The following is a 22,054-nucleotide window of genomic DNA, read 5'->3' as shown; positions in this document are numbered from 1 at the left end:
TTTTAAGAATTTTTGCAACAGCTGGTTCACTGCTGCATGAGTCCGTGTTGCCGACCACACTGATAACGTAGCTCTCCCCACAGGATAGTTGGTTAAAGGTGCAGTTGGAGCTGCTGGAGTTGCAGGTGGTGTTCATTCCTCTGCTGTCCACCGCTGTCACCTCCTGGGTCTGGTCTGGTCCTGAGTTACCCCAGGTCACTGATACCATGTTAGTGCTGCACTCCAGATTCCCCAACACCCCATATGGTTTACATGGGGCTGAGGGTAAAAAGGTGGATGAATAAGAGATGTAGGTTATAAGATTTGATAATTCATGATAGGAAAGGAGTTTTAGATTAAGAGTCTTGATCTTTTGCTACCTGACTGTATCCTGTAGTCAGAGCCATTGATGGTGCCACAGTTGACCGACGACGAAGTGACGACAATGCTGTAGGTGAGTCCACATTTTAGGTTCTGAATGCTGCAGTTTGTATTAGGGGAGTCACAGGTGTTACGGGTGCCATCACTGCCGATGGCCAATGCAGTGTAAAAACTGACTTTGCTAGCGTTCGCCCTCCACTGCACCGCAAAGGAGTTGACTTTGCAGTCCAGGTTTGCTACCACATTGTCAGGCAGACATGGAGCTGTGGGAAGTGGTAAGAGGGGGAGAGGATTAATTCATCATGGAATCATTCATTCCAATGGTTTTGAACTTCAAAACTTTGCAAACACAGATATCTGCAGTTGTAATTACCTGAGTCAAACGTTAAGGATGCTCCCGTGTTGCTGTTGCATGTCGCACTGGAAGCAACCACAACCGCTGTGTAAGTACTTCCACAATCTAGCTTCACTGAGCAGGTTGTTGTGTTGGATGAACAGGAAACTACATTGCCATTGGTACCATTCACTGTAGCTGTGTATGAGATTGCATAGCTACTCGGCATCCAAGTCAGCATTACCATGTTGGTTCCACAGTCGGCTCTGGCTGTCAGGTTGGTCGGAGTACACGGAGCTGGCAGTAGAGACATTTAAGAACAAATTATTCTGTGTTCCTCACAGAAATAAACCAAATCAACTGCATTTACAGACCAAGCTGGGAGTGAAAACTATACAGAAACCTTTAGCTATTTTAGCTTTTGTTAGCTTTTTCTTACTGGAACAGCTGTACATTATGGTAAGTGAGCAGCCAAGGTACCCAGATATTAACCTGTTTCAGTTTGTATAGCCTTGCTGAAGACACTGGTGCACTCATTGTCCCTGGCAGCGACTGTCAGTGTATGCAACTGTCCACACCCCAGCCCGTTAAACAGATAGGATGTCTGGTTTGTGGAGAAGTTGGCACTGGCCCCGCCATGTCTTTCAGAATGTACGATGTAGGTAACACCACTTTCCAGACTCGGATCCCAGCTTACTGTGATGTCGTTGTTCCTGCAAGTTGTCACTCCAGTCAGTCCGGTTGGTGGGCAGATGACTGAACAAGAGACGGGCGAAGAGAGAGAAATTATAACCAATGTCAAAATAGTTCATAGGGTTTTGACTTACAAAATAAGAATTGTAATTGTCTAATACTTATAAATATTAATATGTAGAATTAAAATTAGTAAACTGGTTAATTATATTATAACTTTGATCAAAGTCTGTGTTGCATTACAATTTATTAAATTAAATCAGTGTTTTTTTAAAACCTTAAGAGTTAAGAATTGAGATGGAAAAACAGCAAATTATAAGTAAAGCCTGAAAGGAGAATTATTGTTTTCATTTTTTTATGCTGCGTTATATGCAGATATAATGGAAATTATGGGACTTTAAGAATTGATTTACAGTTTGGGAAATACACGTATTTGTTTTCTTGTGGGGAAATAAAAAAATCAACAGCACACTCATGTCTGTGTGGTCAATTTGAAGCTGGAATGATCATCTTATCTTAGTATAAACTCTGGAAGCAAGGGGAATTGGCTAGCTTAGCTCTGTCCAAAGTAGGGTATATTTATTAAAAATATTCCAAAAAGCAACTCTAAAACTCCTTGTACTCACCTCAAATAGACTGTTCTTTTTAACACTTGAATAATCTCCACTAATCTCCTCCTGTCTCTTAGTCTTGACTTTACACACGCAATCTTCCCATCTACCTTAAAAAAGAAAGCTGTCAAACTATTCCTTTAATATCCACGTAGGATATATACATTCTCTGACCTGACTGGAAAGTGAAAGGCAGGCTGGGCTTGCTGGTGCAGCCCCTCTCTATGGTAACCACAGTGACGTCGGCCGTCATGCCACAGGGGAGGTCTGTGAGGGAGCAGCTTGTTCCGTTGGAGGTGCAGGTGTGGTTGCGTCCATACATTGTAGAAGATACTGCTGTGGCCACGTAGAGATCTGCTTGTAGGGCAGGGGTCCAGGTAACAAGGCCCATGTTACTGACACACTGGAGGGACACATTTGCATTGGTTGGAGGGCAGGGACCTGAAAGAAAGAGGAGAAGTGAAGAGGGAAGTTAAAGTGGAGTGAGCATATGTCATAATAATTAGTAAAAAATAAATACTAAATATAATACAACATTGATAACTGTGGCATGTAGCAAATATTCTTGAGTCGTCCCCTAGTATTTAGTATTGAATTGAATTGAAAGCCTTTATTGTCATTGTACCAGTACAATGAGATTTGGAGAGCAACTCTCTAAAAGTGCACACATTAATAACACATACATACATATACAATACATTAGTGCAATAATATATTATAGTAGTAATACTATAGTAATAGTATAATAACTGTCAAACCAACACGCAGTCAGTGGTGGATACAAGATTGTTTACTTCAGTAAAATAAGCAATTCCACAGTGTATTCATACAATAAAGGTAAATGTACAAAAGTATTTGCATCAAAATAAACTTCAAATACCAATTGTGTAGAATGGCCCATTTCAGACTCATACATATTATATTGTATTATAATTATTGATGCATTAAGGTGTACATCAATTTAATGTTGCAGCTGGTAAAGGTGGAGGTAAAGGTCTCTGCATTACATTAATTGAGTGGAGGAAAAAAGTAAAATAGTAAGGTCTAAATTGTAGCCTACTTAAGTAAAGTACTTGATTAAATATACATTCCACCACTGGCTTCTGGAGAAACTGCACCAACATTTAGTATGAGTGATCAATCCAGCAAAAACAAGGGAGCACAAGTGTTCAAGTGTTTTTCCCATTTGTATGTCGTTTACCCAAATATAATAATATTATAAAACAGGGATAACATATTAAATAACTAGTGTTTTGTAACTGGATGCTCATATCACATCAAAAGCATGTCAAAGGGCTTTTCCCCACCTCACCTGCAATATAACTGTATGGGTAGCTGACAAAGCCCTGGCAGTCATTGGAGAAGGGGCTGACAGTTATTACGTAGGTCTGGGCGCAGTGCATGTTGGGTATTTGACAACTTGTGTTGTTTGTGGTGCACTCTTTGGCATCACCGTCTCTGCCGCGTGCCATCACTTTATAGTAAACTGCACCGGGGCTATTTTGCCAGCTCACCGCCGCCGTGTTGTTCTCACACACCAGGGAGGCACTGACATTCTCGGGAGCACAGGGGGCTGATGGGAGCGGAGAGAGAAACAGCATTAAGAAGAGAAAACGTCACTGCTTTAGAATGGAGTGGCGTGGAGAGTAAACCCACAGAAACTCTGGTTACTAGGATTCTAGGTCATCCACACACACACATACCCACACCCTGTAGATGTCCCAACACCAAATCCCCGCACTCTTACCTGTCTGTATTTGTGATACACCTGGCACGCTGCTGTTGCAATTGTCAGCCACAGCTATCACATTCACGTTGTACAAGCGACCACAGAGCAGTGAGGACAGGGGGCAGTTGGTCTGGCTGGTGCTGCAGGAGACCATATTGTCCCCAGAATAGACGTAGGCGTAGAAACTCTTTCTTCCCAAAGTCTCGTCCCAGCTCAGGAAGGCAATACCAGTTTCACAGGAGTATGCATACTCCAAGTTTGCAGGGGTACAGGGTGCTGTGTGAGAGAGGAGAACACTCAGTACCTGAAGACATCATTACTTGAATACCTCCCGAATGGTTCATGCAACCCGGCCAACATCAAGAATTATAGTGCACCCCAAAAAAAGATATATGAGAGTCATGGTGCCGCTGAAAAATAGGAACTTGTTTTGGTGTAACATGTACGCTCAAAAGTTGTTTTAGTCGTACAACAGAAAACTCAGATTGGAAAGACAGTCTAGTTAGCTGTCTGGATTTACCCTGCAGGGATCTGAGGAGCAGTTAACCATAGTCCTTATAATTGACCGGAGAAAAAGCGGAAATGGCGGAAGGAAACAGACATCCGGCCAAAAAGAGTGAAATCTTTGAAATTCCGGCGGTAACAGATCAAATGTGAAACGTCGTAGATATAGGCTACCTTAACACAAATGACAACATACCTGTGACGATCTGATAGGTAGAGCTGGGTTTGCTCAAACACTGGCGTCCTCGTGCGACAGCCTGGACGCTGTAGGTGTTTCCACACTGCAGTTTATCCAGGACACAGCTACTGTTGGTGGAGGAGCTACAGGATGTTGAGTGTCCCTGGTCGGAGGTTGCATTGACCATGACGCTAATGGCATCCTCGTCCTTAACCCAGGTGACCACGGCACGGTTGGAGACACAGTCCAGGGAGTAGTTCTGGATCAGTGGAGCGCACGGCGCTGAGCAGAGGATTGTCGCATATTACTAATTTCATTTTAAGAGGATTCTTTTGGGTGAGATACAATGTACAAAACATCTCCAAAACATCAGGTGCATTCTTTAGAACACTTGAGTTTGTTTGTTTGTTTCACAACGTTATTTCAAATATCTACTTTTTCACTGTTGAAATATCTGTAATTTCCCTTTTTTCTGTCCACATACAAAATTAATCCTTATTTTTAAGAGGCTTAAGAATAAAAAAGGGGAAGCTTTTGAGGTTGTCAAGTTATCAGTTCATCCAACTTTTTCCTGCAGACCATCATCATTCATTCAATATGAGTTATTTGTCAAAGATAGGACTAAATCACATACTGTAAGATACTGTTGCAATACTCATTGAAGACTTGGTATTTATTTACTTTTGTAAATTTGTGGGGATATTTTGCAATTCAGTAATTGTAGACTCCTTGTGTTTAAGTTTGACTACTTTTTAGGCATTGTAACACAATTTTGAACACTTTAAAGGCATCTTTTCAATATGAAAAACCCAAGTAATTTGAAAAAGAAAAAAAATTTCTAAGATTGGTGAAGGTTGCATTTTACAAGTAAAATTAAACAACTAAGGCTCTTCACTTCTATTTCTTTACCTGTTGTTACATTGGTTTTGGCGAGTATGGAGCTGTTGCAGTTCCCGTCCCCTGCCAGTACAGTCACAGTGTAGTCCTCCCCACACTGCAGCTGGGTCAGCTCACAGGAAGTGCCGTTGGAATAACAGGACTTGACGAGTCCGCTGGCCTCAGCAAGGACTGTGTAATAATTTGCTCCAGCGCTGGCCTCCCAAGTCACCGTCACCACACCGGAGAGGCAGTTCAGGGCAGCGGTTACATTTGTAGGGTCACAGGGTGCTAAAGAAGGGGGGGAAAGATGAGCATTATACCTGTAATTAAAAATGATTTACTATACTCATGGAATTCAACTTTTAGTATATTTTGACAGTGCTGGACTGACTGCAGCAACAGCTTTACTCTGTCAGCTGTTCTTAGACTCAGCTGGGCTTTAAGCTGAATGCTAACAATGTACAGCAGCAAGTACATTAAATGTTTTGTTGTAAAGGCCTCCAGAAACTCAAACATCTTTTGCAGATTGTCCAAGAACAAAAAAAGGCTACTACAGTAATAGCTTCTACACTGTGAATAATAATAAATACATGAATAGATAGCTCAGATTTCTTTGTTATTAAAAGTGTGCATTTACCGGATCTTGCTGAGATCATGGTGCTCTTAGAGCTGTTACACTGGTCGTTTTGGGCCACCACACTCAACATGTACATCTGAGCGCACTGCAGATTAGAGAAGAGGCAGCTCTTGGCAGTTGTAGTGCAGGAAGAAGAGAAACCTCCCACTGTGTTCAAAGTAGAGATGTAGGATGCTGCTCCAGCAGCTGCATCCCAGGTCGCCTGTAACGTGTTAGTGGAGCACGTCACAGCACCTTGGATGTTCACAGGAACACAAGGAACTAAGAGAGAAATTACAGTGGCACAAAGGCACAAGAGGAGGAAGGAGAGAACCAAGTTATTACCATGAGATCATTTCCTTATGGATTTTCTGTTTGGTCAGCCGACAAACTTACCAGAATTAACAATTATCGGCACACTGGTTTGTCCTTCACATGTGTTGCTGATGGCTTTGATCGTCACGTTGTACTGCTGTCCACACTGTAAATTAGTCATCATACAACTTGAATCCTTTGTCATGCAGTGAAGTGTAGAGCCGTCCCCAGCCAGGGCGGTGGCGCTGTAGTTTAATGGCATGGATCCAGGCGCCCAGCTGATGGTCAGAATGTTGGTGCTACAGTTCAGGGTGTTGAGCACATTCTCCACAGCACATGGGGCTGATGGGAGGAAAAGAGTGAGGCTCAATGGTAGTTTGATTACAAATGTAAGAGAGTAATTTTAGTAGTCGCTAAACTCCATTCATAGGTTTTGTTTTTTGGCACACTCCTAGTTGTACGGTGCTGAAATCTGGTCAACACCTTAGTTACCCACTTATCTGAGATGCATAAAGTAGTTGCACCACAATACTGTATGCTCACATAACAATACTGTTTCCAGGTTAGACAATTAGCTACTGAATTTTAGTAGAGTGGATCTCTTGTCTCTTTCAGTTTTCCAACAGCACAGGAAACACTGGTGGAAAAACCAGATCTAAAGCAGTTGGCCAAACAATATGACAACAAAGCCCATTTAGTAGCTGTTCTTGAGCTTTCAGTTGTATCGCACAATCTTCTTCAGTAAAAAGACTTGTCAAGGAGTTCCATACCAGAACAGCTACTCAGTGGATCTTTTGGTGATATTGTTTTGTCAACTAATGTTTTGTGGATGGATTCTCTGCTCAGGAGGTGGAGCAGGTCGTCCTTTAACCACAAGGTTGAAGGTTTGATCCCCAGCTCCTACTGTTCGTATTTCAAAGTGTCCTTGTGCAAAAGACTGAAGCCCTAGTTGCTCCTGATGGCAGTCCAGCACCGTTGCTGTATGACTGTGTTTGTGAATGGGTGAATGAGAGGCAAATTCCTAATCACTTTGTCCGCTAGAAAAGCGCAAAATGAATGCAGACCATTTAACATCCAGAAATAGAGAATAAATACATGATAAGATAAAGAAGTAATATTATTGTTAGAGACAACAGGGAAAATAAGAAGATAGGGATTAGTAAGAAATGGTTTAGGAAGGAAGCAGAGACGCAACTCCTGCTCACCAGTTGTATAGTTGACCGACATGCTGTCAGGGCTTTGACAGTCGCCATCTGAGGCTGACACAGTAAAGGTGTATTTCTTGCCACATAGCAGATTATTCAATTCGCAACCAAGGTTCATTCCTGCTTCACAGGTCGCAGTGTATCCGTCTGCGCTCACTGCCTTTCCAGTGTAGGACACTGCATTGGGGCTGCTACTCCAGGTTAACAGGGCAGAGTTATTGCCACAGTTCACAGAGACGTTGAGCTGAGAGGGGGGGCAAGGCGCTGCAGAGGAAGGGCACAGAACACATGGATGGTATGAGTTGTGAGCTGTTAAAAGGATATACATTTCAGAGATTAATTCCTTCTCATCTCTACCTGTTCGTAGTGTCTCCGCAGAGCTCTCATTGCTGGTGCAGGTGTCGTCCATGGCAGTCACCCCAACACTGTAGACCTGGCTGCACATGAGACCCTCAAACATGCATGAAGTCTTATTTGAAGAGCACAGCAAGCGTTGGCGGTCTTTATCTATTGCAGCTGCTTGGTAGCGTAGGGCGCCCTGGCTTGGATTCCAAGTCACTCGCACAAAACTCTGGCTACAGTTTTTCGTCACCATCACATTAGTGGGTACACATGGTGCTGAGGATGAGAACACCTCAGATCAGTTCAGTACTTTGTAGGGAATTTGTTTCAAATTAAGAGTACTAGAAATTTGCTTTTTCTTTATACTAATTCACATTTATATCCGGTCAGACTTATCTAATACATAACATACACTTTTTTAGAGATTGAGTTCAGAAACCTCATGTATGTTGAAATACTGAACAAAAGCAACATAACACATTTGTCATAATGCTCTCTTACTTTCCCTGATAGATAACTCTGTGGGTCGACTGACACAGGTGCTGTTGAAAGACATCACTTTCAGTCCGTAATCGAGTCCACACTTCATTGTGGTGATTGTCAGTCCCGGCATCGTGGTGGTGTAGGACATGTTCCAATCGCCGTTTGAGACCACAACTATGTAACCTTCTGCGTTACTCGTTGCATTCCAGCTGAGAGTCAGTATTTGTGACCCGCAGTCTAATTTAGTGATCACTTTGGGCCCACAAGGAACTGCACAGAGAGAAGAGAGAAAGGTGAAGTATGTTCCTCTGACCTATAAGATCAGGTTGATCTATTCTGTCACTGTAAGGAACAAGGGCCGAGACTACATGTCAGGCTGAATTGCACATTAACACCAGAAAATAAATATAGGATGGAGTACAAATGACAAGTACCTTTTGCTAATAATACAGAGGTACCATTTGAATGCAGAATGACTTGTAATGTCATTACAATGAGTAATTATTATGAGTGTTTTTTTTTATAGCCTCTAAACATTTTTCAAAGATTTACTCAGAAGATATGTAGAATTGCAGGGAAATATGAATCACTTGGTCCTACCAGACTTCATGTATATGGCCTCAGAGAGCATGCTGGGGCACATGCCATCGTGGTAGCTGACAGTGACAGTGTAGAGCTGGTCACATTTCAAGTTGGGTACACGGCAGCTGGTATTAGTGGAGCTGCAGCTGAGAAGTCCTTGATTTTTATCCAGGATGGTTGCGGTGTAGGAGTTAATTTTGGGCTGGCCACGCCATGAAATCAGAGCCTCATTGGTTGCACAGTTCAGGGAGGCTGTCACTTGATCCGGTGGGCAAGCAGCTGGAAGCACAAATTTATGTAAATAACAGCAATTTAATTTAATTTTAATTTTAATCTGTTTATTGATCCCCATGGGGAAATTACAATTTACACTCTGTGTCCACACTTGGTTAGTTTACACACAGTCCTGAACTACACACACACATATATAATATATATATCCTTCTGAGATTTATAGATGTGAACATTTGCTTTCCAGAAATGTGGTCGAGACAATTAATATATTACAGATCATAAATACATAGAAATTGGTTCAGTCCTTCCAGTTAAAGTTATTCAATATTAATATTGACTCCTTCAGATAAAAGATGCATGTCCCTCTTTTCCCAGTTTTATTCATTTCAAAGGACACCCTAGCAGCTATACGGTACAGTAACCCAGAAAAACAAAATTGAGCAGCCTCACAGTACCTGTCTCTATGGCGACCATCTCACTGTCAGTGCTGTTGCACACAAAGTTGGTGGCAATGACGTACGCTGTGTAGTTTGTGCTGCACTTCAAGCCCTTGATCTTACATGTCAAGTCCATGGCATTGCAGCTGTGAATGACACCATTACTGTCTTTTGCCATGGCGATGTAGAAAATTGCCCCGCTGGACATTAACCATGTCAATGTGATGGAGTCGGCTCCACATTCCTTTACTGCTGATACGTTCTGGGGCACGCATGGGACTAGAGGAGAGGTGACAAATCAACACAAGAATGAATACTACATTTAAACCTTTTCTCTGCTGCACGTGGTCAGAGTTGAGTTTGCTAGTCCATCCCGACTCACAATAATACCTGATTGATGGCTTACACTTTTTTTTGTCTTTGGTAAGCAATTAAACTACTGAATAAAAAAAATAGATTATTTTCAATATTGATTTATTTGCCGATCATATTATGGATTATTTGATTACTGGTTTGGTCTGTAAAATATAAAACAATTGTGAAAAAATCATATTTTCCAGACCCCACAGTGAGGTCTTTGAAGTGTATGCGGCCAGCCGTACAAAACCCAAAGATATTCAATTTATAACATAATTTATTTTTTTCCAGCAGTAAATGCATATGAATGCTGACAGCTGAAGTTGCAAAGCATTGCTGAAATAGGGGAAATGCATGTCACTGCTGAAAACCTGGAAACTAAAACTGGCAGTTGGAAGCTGATTTGTATAACCTTAAGAAACTAAGAGCTGAAAGACATTGCTAGAAAAGCTGGAAGCTCAACAGTGATACTGTCAAAATACCATCTGGGGTATTTTATTTACAAAATTCAGGCAACACCAGAGCCACCACTGTACCTGCTCGATGCATTACATAAAGAAGCTACACATACACATACACATACTGTAATGCCTCCCGCCAGCTTTCGCATCATACAGTATGATCAGCTTATCATAAAAGACACATTTTTACAGAGTGAACTATCTAACGGAATATACAGTATAAAAAATAACTTTACATTGTAACAATGTTGCTTACACATGAATGTATCAGTAATACCAATCTAATGTATCATCATTAACAGCTTTGCCTCACTTGTCTCAGCCACAGGCCCCAGCGTCCTCGCACTGGCACATTTGTTGTCAAAAGCTGTGATGTAGATGGTCAAGACCTCTCCACAGTGGACTCCCGCTATAGCGCAGCTGTTGGACATTGAGCTGCAGTTGTAGTAACTGTTGTTTCCTGTGTTGCCGAAAGCCTCCACAGTGTAACTTAGAGCCCCCTCGGCGAGGTCCCACTTGCTGAGCAGAACATTTGAGTTGCAGTTGGCTGAGGTTTGCATATTCTGGGGTACACAGGGTGCTGGAGACAGAAAAAGTTTTTTTCATTAATCTTTCATTTTTATTGCACATTGTTTTAAAGACAATAACTCAAAATTGACACCTACAAAGAGCTAAACATTTTTGTTTAATTTTCAGAGAATCCATCAGTGAGCGCTCACAACTGTCACAGAGCTCAGTTCAGCGACTCACTGGTGTTGTAAATTGTGTGGTGTAAAACTACAAGAACAATAAATTATGGAAATGTATTTTCTATGTAACCAGGGTTCAAAATTAACTTTTTTGTTCACCAGCCAAATGGCTAGTAAATGTTCAAATTTGCATTTACGTGTTCCCAGTTAAAAAGAGAGTGATTTTGCGTTTTATTTTAATACTTTTTGGGGGGTTTAGGAAATAAAATTATCAAATTATTTTTCTTGATAAAGCAAATTAAGTAAATGATACATCAAGTTATATTTTGTCATACAAAAGTGTGTGTATCTACTGCTGTAGAGAAAATGTAGTCATACCTGTGCGCATGTCAACAGTAGAGCTAATCTGGCTTCTGCACTGCCCTGCCATGGAGTAGACTGTGAAGTAATAGTGTCGTCCACACACTGTGTTTGTGAAATAGCAGGAGTTTTCTTCAGTCAGACACTCCTGGACCACTCCCTACAGAGAAATCACAAAGTATATCCTCTGTAACTAAATTACAGACAGCAGCAACATTTTGGGACATACATACAGTATGCTCATTTGCTTTCTTGCCAACAGTTTGATGAGAGGATTGATACCACACTCACTCAAGCAGCTGTAGCTACAGATAAGCATAAGCAAGTTGTACCAATCACATCATCTAACTTTTAGTAAGAAAGCGGATAAGCGTATTTCCCAAAATGTCAAACTTTTGTTTTTAATTCAGGAAAAAATCGAATTACATATAAATTAATTTTGCCTAAATAAATTGTTGCTGCAAATTTTTTTAATCCAGAATACAGTACTGTACCTGTGAGTCCACTGCCTGGGCTAAGTAGTAGTCTGTGTTGTTTGTGCGGTCCCAGGAAAAGACGATAACGTTGCTGGAACAATCTCCTAACAACTCCAGGTTCTTGGGAGGACAGGGTTCTTAAAGGAAATGGATATTCATACGATTATTTTAACTGTGAAAAACAGTGTATATATATATATATATATATATATGCATGCATACATAGACATGTAGATAAAAAGATATACATTACGATAAAGGACAAGAGAGGTGAGAAAAAAAAAAAAAAAAAAAAGGAAATGGGGTTAAATAACAACATCAAGGGTAAGTGTCTCAAATCCCATATTGAAACGCCCTGATACTGAAGATAACGCTCCGGTGTTGCTTTTCACTGCATGAGGTTTCAGGTTTCCCACAAACACAGGGTCATTCTTAGCAGCCTGAACACAACACAATGTGAAATAGACAGTGGAGCTCAATAAGAGACCCAGTTTTCTAAGGAGCCACCTATGATGCACTCAAATAAACGTGTGAATTGTTGTTCTATTCTCAAATGACCCCTGATTGATATGACCTGAGAAATCATTATTATAAGGTTAATAAAAAACTAATAGGTTAAAGGTGTATTATTGTAAACAATTGTAAAAGAACCAGTCTAATATTTTTCTTAAAACTTGTCCAATGTAATCTTGAATCAGTTGTCCGGTGGGGTGTCATTTCATATCAGAATAATGAAAATAAGAGCTGTGGTGTTATAAAACAAAATCAATCAGTTGCTGTTATCTTTTTATTGTGCCTTTAGGCTTTTCCAAACAGGTTTTATGTTACTGGATTGAGTTACTTAATGGTTTCCCTCAAGTATTAAATGGCTATATACTTGACATGAAGCCTAACAATAACTTATCATATTCATATTCAGCATCATCTAAGTCACAACAGCTTAGCGGTGCACAATGTGGACCCAGGGGTGGGGTTGGACAGAAAATCTCAAACGGGCTCTGTAACAGAAAAGATTGATATGTGAGATGGATTAACTGCCTGCGACAAAGTAGATGGCTGGGTGGAGCAGTAAAAATGGCCGTCAGCCAAAACTGTAATAGACACAGAGCCATTCAGTCTGTTGACTGGCATTGATGAGTTTTGTTACTGGTTGGTTGGACGACTATCTGTTCTGGAAAATATAAACCAAAACTGGAGTCTTTCATATGGGCTTTATTTGTTTTTTTGTCAAGTGCAATCTGCTGTATTTGTATATCTTTATAAAGTTTATATAAAGTTTTTTTTTTTAGACCTAATTTCTGCTTCCTATTGAAGTACATATTTTTCATCTTAATTTGTATTCTACAGTCCCATAAATATGCCATTTGCTAAACATAAACATCCAAATAACAAATGGAATGGTTTGAAAAAAGTATGATTCAAAGGCACTGTAGATTGTATGGGTAACATTGCTATGTAATTTAACTGTCACTGCTCGGACAAACAATCAGCTATCGTACCATAGTGGTAGAAACTTTGTCCAGAAGTCAAGCTTGTAGTGTGCAAATCTCAAATATAAAGAGGCGCTCTGCTGATTTTATACATGATGTCATGCTGGTTATCTCAGTTTGGACTTGGAGACTTCAGAACGCCTGTTACAAACTGTTAGTGTAGACTTTAAAGGACGGTGTTTGGTGTTTTTTGCCCCCAACATCTCCTTCCAGGCAGCTCAACAATGGTTATGTTTAGGGTTAGGGTTAGCTGGCTGGAAGGCGACGTTGGGGGCAACAAACACCAATGAGCTTAGGACATGGATGTTTATCAGTCAGAAAGGGTTTTTGCTAACAATGCTCTTGATTTGCAGTATGTAAACTGTAGGATCCTTTTCACTGCTTTCAAGATATCTCTATCTTGTCTTGTCTAATTTGTGGAAGTGCAATACTGAATTGTCGAATTACCCTTTAAGGCAACATCACACAGATGGTTAGAACTGTTCCGGCTTCCGTGATTGTTCTCTTTTCTTCCTGCTTAATTTTTTAGCTTTTTTTTTTTTTATCCAGTTCCTTTTAACTTGGCCTTTGACATAATTAAAAAAAAGAAATAGCAGTTAGTAGGATGGTGATTTAGCTACACTACTGAAACATCTCTCATTTCGGGCTCAACCACTGAAATTCTCATCCTTTTAAAAGGAAAAGGATCAAATTTGGCTCAGATATAGCTGAGTCATTGGAGAAGAAAGCAACCACTCCTGTATGAAGGAAGGGCTGCAACAATGGCTCAACTGGGAGGTTATGAGACAGTCACACATTCTCTGTTGAACATATTTGATCAAAATGGACTTCTTTCTTCTTTATATAGCTGCTTATGTCTGATAGGTTGCCTAATAAGTTAAGTGATTTTCTTTGTGATAACTGTTTCTCACCAGTCTGTAAAGTGGTCGATGTGGTGTTCAACATTTGCTTGCAGCTCTCTGACATGGGCGTTACATTCACCACGTAGTTTTGACCGCAGCTCAGTCCAGTGAGCTGACAGCTGGTGCTCTGGCTGGTGCACATCAGCATCATGCCATTGTCGGCCATCGCCGTGGCCTTGTAGGAGTCAGCTCCAAACACGGCTGACCAGTACACCACGGCAGATTGAGTGGCGCAGGTGTAGTTCACGGAAACTGATACAACTGGTTTCAGTTCTGCAATCAACACACAACATTGTTTTTACGAGTACAGAGAACGGCAAAAAAGGAACATTGAAAGAAATGGACTGACATTTTATATACATTTTATGTCAGAAACTGTCTGATAAGAAAAGCTGATGGCGTGAATGTTGACTTTACTTTAGTTTTGTATAAGTATCCCATCAAACACTTATCTTTTTCCACACCAATCCTAATTGAAAAGACGTTTTATATGTGTTGATTTGTTCTGTTCGGAACTGTCACATGAGAGAACATTGACAATATATATATATAAAGATCAATATCCCAAATGTTCTGTAAAATTATAAAAAAATCACCTTGGATTTTTCCTAGTGTGACAGCCACAACAACAAGTAGTTATTCAGGGCATTTTAATCCTTTTTACCCTGAGGATCAAATTCCACTTGTCTGAAAGGAATGCCTCAAAGAGAATAGCTGACCTAGATCATAATCACCAAGTTATTGATATTGGCTTGACTCTGCCGACTTACTGTTGGTGGTATACGTGTAGTCTCTGGGCTCGCTCAGCACGAAGAACATGTTGAATGAGGACACTGATATCAGATAGTTGGAACACGGGAGGATGTCTTGAACATCCAGCATAGTGGCTGTGACATTGTACACAATCGGCCTGCTGGTGGGTACATCAATGTTCCGGATGGTGACTTGGTATAACAGAACGTCTTTAACCGGCTGCCACGTCACCCTTGCCGTGCTTGTACCCGTCTGTGTTGCGTTGATGCCCACCGGTGGCTGCACCACTACAAAAACACATAAGCAATTAGAGTGAATCTTTCAATTTGATAACTTAATTCATTTTAATACATTACTTTGAAACAGCTTATTTGAGCTGAAGAACCAAAAAAAGGGCCAATGTTACCTTTCAATTTTAATATTTATAATCTGCTATTACCGGCCAATGATTTAAGAGTCTGTTCCCTTAAATCCTACAAATACATACTCCAATTCACCTAAAGCAGTGTCTAGTTATGCTCAATGTTTCCACTTTATGTGCAGAGGTTTTAAGACATCTATGTCTGAAACTTGGGTTGAGCCCAAATCCAACAGGACATACAACATGGATTGAGAGGATTGGCATATTTGTGATTTTACCATCTATAAATAAAGTTGACTTGAATTGGCCCCATATTTAAGCTGACCCTGACAATCTAGCTGTGGTCACTGACCATGGAACACTATAACCATAATAACTTGACCCTCTTGAGCTAGAGTAGTAAACTACATGAAGCTTTTCCAGCCCTGATTCAGTAAAGATAAACATTCTATAAACTTGACTGAAGAACATCTTCTCTTGGTCATTAATTATCCACTTGTATGAAGTAAACATAAGAAAGGATTTGAGATTCTGCGTTTGTACATGCAGGGACATGTCTTCATATCAAATTACCAATCTAACGTCCAACCTTTAATTAGATTTCTCTGTACAGAAATGTCTCACTCACAGGTTGTGATGGTCCTCACTTTGCTTCTGGTTCCCTGTCCGGCCTGGTTAGCTGTGACGACGTAACAGTCGTAGTTAGTGGAGGGCTGCAGGTTTCCCACCACAGCGCTGGAGTTGGTGTAGGTCAGGTTCATCAGCCCGTTGGGCTGAGAGTATATCTGCAGGAAGTAGTGCACCGCCGATGGTACTAAAGTCCACCTCACCAGAATTGAAGTACTCGACAGTGCCCGGCCATCTACTATCTGTGATGTGTCCGGGACTGGGAGGAAAAAGCAGGGGAGAAAGCATTGCTTAGGATGCTACATAGATGTGTTGTATCAATGGGTAATGGCACGTTTTTGCGCGTAAAGATGAGGATTTGGATTGACTATAATTTTAAACAGCTCATATTATACATTTCTTTTCAAATGACTGTATTGTGAGCTTTTCACATATGTATTCTTGAAAAATTGACATATATTTAGGACTGCATGTCACAATTATAACCCTGAGGGAAAATGACGTAGCACTGCTTCCTGAACAAAAAAGCAGTAATGCCAATCACTATCACATTTTAAGGTGTTAGAACTATTCTACGTAAAAGTTGTATTAATGGTCTTTTTCTTTACCTGTGGACGCCTCGTCTGTAGCCACACACGCCATAAAGTAGAACTGAAAGACTTTGAGAGTCAAACTATAGTCGGTTCCTGGTCTCAGACCATTGACATCCTTGGATGTCGAGGTCGCTGGCTGGGCCACCACAACCGGTGCAACATTTGTATTGTTTTTCACCCGAAGGTCCAAAAAAAAGTTTGTTGCCCCAGTATATTTTTCCCATGTTACCAGAATCGATGAGGGGCCTGAGGCCTTTGCTGACAAGATTTTGCATCCTGTAATGGATAGAAATACATAACACTGAAAACACCAACTTGGTTACAGAAAATAAATTTGTCATTAAAGGTTAGTGAGCAATAAACAACATCACCAATACACACAAAAACATCATCAATAAAAAAGGAGCTTCAGAAATCCAATGGGAGCTATAAATATTTATAAGCCTAAATCTAAGTGATGCAAAGTTCTAACAGTTATTCTAAACTATCATTTACCCAAAATGTCTTGGTTTACTTACCTTCTGCACTATAAGGTATCTGTAAATAGCACAAAAAAAGTAATCAATACATTGCTATAAATATTTGAACGCTAAACCATATCCATATTGTCTGGATGTTGTATCATTAATGTAAAAATGATATTTACCTGAGTTAGAGAGACCACCACTAAAGAAAAGCCTATGGCTCCCGACAATCCCATCTTTGACATTGAGTGTGGAATTACAATTAGTTTAGTATTCAAGGGAGTCAAATACAAAAGGCGTACTTTTGAGCTTCAACCCAGCGTGCGTGGGAACCAATCAGCATGCCCCAAATGGGAACAAGCTGCCCCACCAACAGCCCCAGGCAGTCAGGAAGGGGGGATGGAGGGCGGGATGAATAGATGAGAGTTTGGTGAAGTTATGAGAAGAAGGTACCTATATTTGACCTCCTCTATTTAATCCTATAACTGATCAGTTAGTGTTATATTGTGAAAGTAAGTTCCCAGCAGCACTAATTGTGCTTCTGTGTTATTCTTTTTCACTACACTACTAACAACTCTAATGAGAACACATTTAATATATAACATAGAAAAAGTAAATTTTCTCTGTTTAACTAATGTTTTGGGGATCATGGGGATCCTGCATCCTTTAATGGTTAAAAAAAAAAAAAAAGTACGGTGTGATACTTCATGACCTTTCCTAATTTTATAAGGATTTAACACAAATATCTTATTAGAAGGTCATTTGTACACATTGTCACTGTAAGAGCATAATATAACTTAATTTGTACACCCTACAACGAATATTATATTTAAAAGGATGTTTAAATTGGTGTATTATAACCTGAAACTAAGATTTGTTGTGTTTCTGTTATCTTGCTTTTGTTTCCTAACCCTAACACTTAATTTCTACATAAGACGTGGGTCCTACACGGAGTCCACCATGTTGCACTGCCATGCGTCTACAGTAAACCAGAAAGGACATACCAAACACTGGCTCCAGAGAGGACCTTTGGCATTGTTAGACTACACACTGTATGGAGAGGAGAGGTATGCAGAGGAGCATTCAGTTGGTTCCAATCTGCAACCTCACCGCTAGATGCCTCTGAATCCTACACACAGCTCCTTTAACTCAAGGTCCACTTACTAGCTTTTTATCCAGCTTTTAACCTTAATCCGCTAGTGGTGTTTGTTCAAAGTTCATGTTTTACGTGGTGACAGTGCCGGGGTATTGTTACATGGTTCCCATGTAACAATACATGGGAACCAATAAATGACCTGAAGCAAAGAGATAAAGGCTTGGGAGCGGCCGTACTGGCAAAGGAGAGAAGTAGAAGTACCACTGAAACTAAAGTCCCATATGCAAACTTGGGAATTGGTACTCCATCTAAATGAGATACACTTTATGTTTAGCATTGTTCCTAAGTTGTCTCATTCTTAAACATCTGACTTTTAAGAATTTTAAGGCGTTCAGTAATGATTTTGATAAAAAGTTTACCTAATTTTTTCCTAGGCTTTATGTAAGCCTACATACTGAACTGAAAAGGATCTTTTATCACATGAGAATAAAGGGCTATCACCTCATACTTGCTCATTTGTATCAGAAAAAAGTCAACAGGAAAATGGATACGGGTCATGAACATGCCAAGAAACTTTAGCTGCCCCACTTAAACAACAGAGCATTTTTAATGGGCAATGAAAAGGGACAAGTGATGTGCACACATTGATATTTCCTTGTTTTTTATGTGGCTGCGATATTGTCCTAAAGTAGACACTGTTACAGGTCGCAGGCATTGAGCATCTTATGATGCAACTTCCCACCAATTTCTCAAGCAATTTGAGTCACATCACCTTTGTTAGGTAGATTTTTTGCCACTGATTCATCTAAGGCCTTATTAGAATTCAAATAAAAAGAAGAATTCAAAGAAAAAGAGGAATGTTTGCCACTGACTCTGTAGCTGAATAGTAGAGGAAGCACTGATTTGATGTCTTATTAAAGGTAAATACTGTAGCCCGAATTTTAAATTATATACACCTAAATAAATTATAAACACCTAACCTGTGACAAAGGAACCCAGTTCCTGAAATGTTTCAAAAATAAGAATCTTTCGGAGAGCGTTCGCGATGTGAGGTCAGAGTGCTGTGTCTTGGAGTTGCTATGTAAAAACTAAGACATGTCCAATGATTTACTGCGACAATGATGAGATACAACAGCATCTCATGATGGACTGTTATAGAGCCAAAGAAGTCTGTGACAAATTAGAAGTGTTTGGTGTAATCTTTGATATTTAATGTATCATTTTATTCATAATAGTGTACTTGAGAAAAATAAGGAGCTGATACAAATAATCACATGTTTGGTGTGCTTCAAATTATGGAAGACCAGATGCTGTATGGCTTTACAACATACTGTTATAAACAACAATGAAGTGTGCAAAACAAGTTCTCACTGAACTAAGAAGAAGAAGATCTCTGGACGAAAAGTAGATCTCTTCCTTGAGCTTGGGATGTTTTGCACTTTAAGAGACTCTATGCACTTTAGCATATGCACTTTACGAGATGCACTTTAATACATGCACTTCGCTAACCCTTTTGGCACTGATACATTTTGTAGTAAGCTCAATTGTTAATGATGTATGCTTCATTTTTGTTTTTGACTTCTAATAATGTATGCCTACTGTTTATAACTTGTATTTGTTAATAGAAATAAAAAAGAAGGGGAGGCGGAGAGTTGCACTCTTTGCCCTCAACGACAGCTGAATAGCATAGGGAGAAACAGATTTAAAGCAGGGTTGTGACTCTGTGGTTGGCCCTTGACATTTGTGTAAGATTCTGATTGTTTTAGCAGGAAGGTGAACGCCTCCAACAGCTGATTCGAATTAGGTAGAGCGTTGATTAAATTAGGTTTTTCTGAAAGAATTTACGCTGAGCTGTATTTATATCAGGAGAGACTAGTTGCATATATGTGACAGTTATACACAGCATGATAACATGTACCGTACATTTATTTGGATAACAGCTGAATTGATTTAGGTGTGCATCAATTAAAAGTTAGGTCTTCCTGAAAGATGTTTGTTTGGTTACCTCTTCCAAGGTTATATCAAGCATTTCCCAGAACCTAATTAAAAGTCTAAAACTACAGAAACTGAATTTATAACGATAACAATATATTCACATTTGAGAAGGTGGAACAAGAGAATTTTGTAATAATATACTCGTATGAAAACATTCTGGCACATTAAACTTACGATTGTTTGCCAGTACATATGCAGATTCATTGCATTTGCTAAATTAACTGTTCAGCCTTCATAGAAATAGCAATCTTTATATCTGTGTGTTTTTTATGTTGAAGGACGAAAGTCTGGAGGTGAGGGGGAGGGGTGACTGAGTTGAGTAAAATTCACTCTTTAGACCATGAGTCTGAATTAAATAAATTAGCTCTAACAGTATGGCAGATCCCAGCTAACAAAAGCCATTAACATCCAATCCTTTTAACGTCAAAGCGCTGTCTATTACCACTGAGATGAAAATCTTTGGAATCAAGGAATATGTCAACATTTTCACACAACTTTGACAGAAAACTAGAATCTGATCGGATTACTAATTATGTTAATATCATGGCAAACATAATTCACAGCTTACCATGATGGTAAGAGACCGGATCAGGTCGGCCAATAAAACTCACTTGACAGTTTTTTTCCCAACACGAGGGTGTTACATAAGCTGCTAAAAGACCTCCAGATCTGTGTGTCTTAAAGAAATGACAACTTAATGGCTGAGTCATGTTTCGCGTTTTTGAATGGAAGTTGATAACCTATACTGTTTACACAGCAACGGGGATAAGACCAGACTCATCCCTTTTGTGTTTTGAGGCATTTAAGCCAACTAAAACTTCTGTTGCAGGGGCAGCACATGTTTCTGGGTTGGTTCTGGTGGCAGGGTGGGTTTTAAAGGAAGACTGCACTGAAACATTCACCCATATTTTCATAGTCAGAAGTGCAATTTGATTATTTTAAATTGGTATTTAATTATTGTTTAAATGATGAAATTAGAGCTGGAGCTCACTGTGGTAGTTGACCTCTGTACTGAAGAAAAAAAGAAAAGAAGCGGAGAGCTACAGTGTTGTCAAGCACATGAGAATGTAGTGAGCATATCGCTTTCCTTGTTAATACTGGGAGGTCCATTTTGATTCCCGAAAACATTTGATCCTTGTGCAGATTCAAATACTATAGACTGGGGATGTGCATATAGTAAAATAGCTCAATATCAGAAATCACAAATTTGACTTAAGGGCCTTTACAATCTGCACTGCATGCAATTTAGACCCTTCAGATAAGGAAAAAAATCTCCCCAAAAACACTTTTAACAGGGAAAAATGGAAGAAACTTCAAGAAAGCAACTGAGCTTGCTGGTGAGCTGCGAGCTCCGTCTATCCTCTCTGTGTTTATTTTTTATTTTTTGGTCCTGGGACACTTTCCTATGTTCCAGTGTGTTGTTCGTTATTTGTTCAAATAAAATGAAAATATTTGATCACAGAAAAAGGACAGCAACAGAGGAGGGATCCCTATCCCTGGACAGACAGACATGCAAAATATTGATCATATAAATCTGTGGAAGTCCCAACACTTCCTGCAGTTGAAAAAAGACAAATACTGGAAATTGGCCTTAAAAAAACAGAAGCAACAACCAGGAACTGTTGCTAAAGGATAGGCACCAAGTAAACAGTATTGGTGTTATCACTGAAGCCAGATTTATTTAGTTATTCATCATTCCAGGAACGTGATAAACTATGGGATTTACTTTTCCCCTGAAATCAGAAACATAGTGTTTAAACACCTGACCCTTGTCTAGAGTACAGTATGTCCTCAAGATTACAATCTTCATTAAGTTTTTAATTTACGTTCTTCACATAAATTTCTGGATTTACAGTGGGTACGGAAAGTATTCAAACCCCTTTAAATTTTTCACTCTTTGTTTCATTGCAGCCATTTTCCAAAAATCA

General features: G+C 39.8%; 1 long non-coding RNA gene across 1 annotated transcript; it reads left to right on the top strand.

The window, feature by feature from the left end:
• Positions 1-10,928, top strand: LOC117951076. The gene is made up of 4 exons (XR_004658051.1): positions 1-289; positions 8,280-8,542; positions 9,441-9,925; positions 10,643-10,928. It is a non-coding gene; the product is annotated as an uncharacterized LOC117951076 (long non-coding RNA).
• Positions 10,929-22,054: the final 11,126 nt, after the last annotated feature.

The sequence above is a fragment of the Etheostoma cragini genome, chromosome 9, assembly GCF_013103735.1.
Source record: "Etheostoma cragini isolate CJK2018 chromosome 9, CSU_Ecrag_1.0, whole genome shotgun sequence".
Classification (NCBI taxonomy): domain Eukaryota; kingdom Metazoa; phylum Chordata; class Actinopteri; order Perciformes; family Percidae; genus Etheostoma; species Etheostoma cragini.
This window is presented reverse-complemented; position numbering and strand designations above follow the sequence as displayed.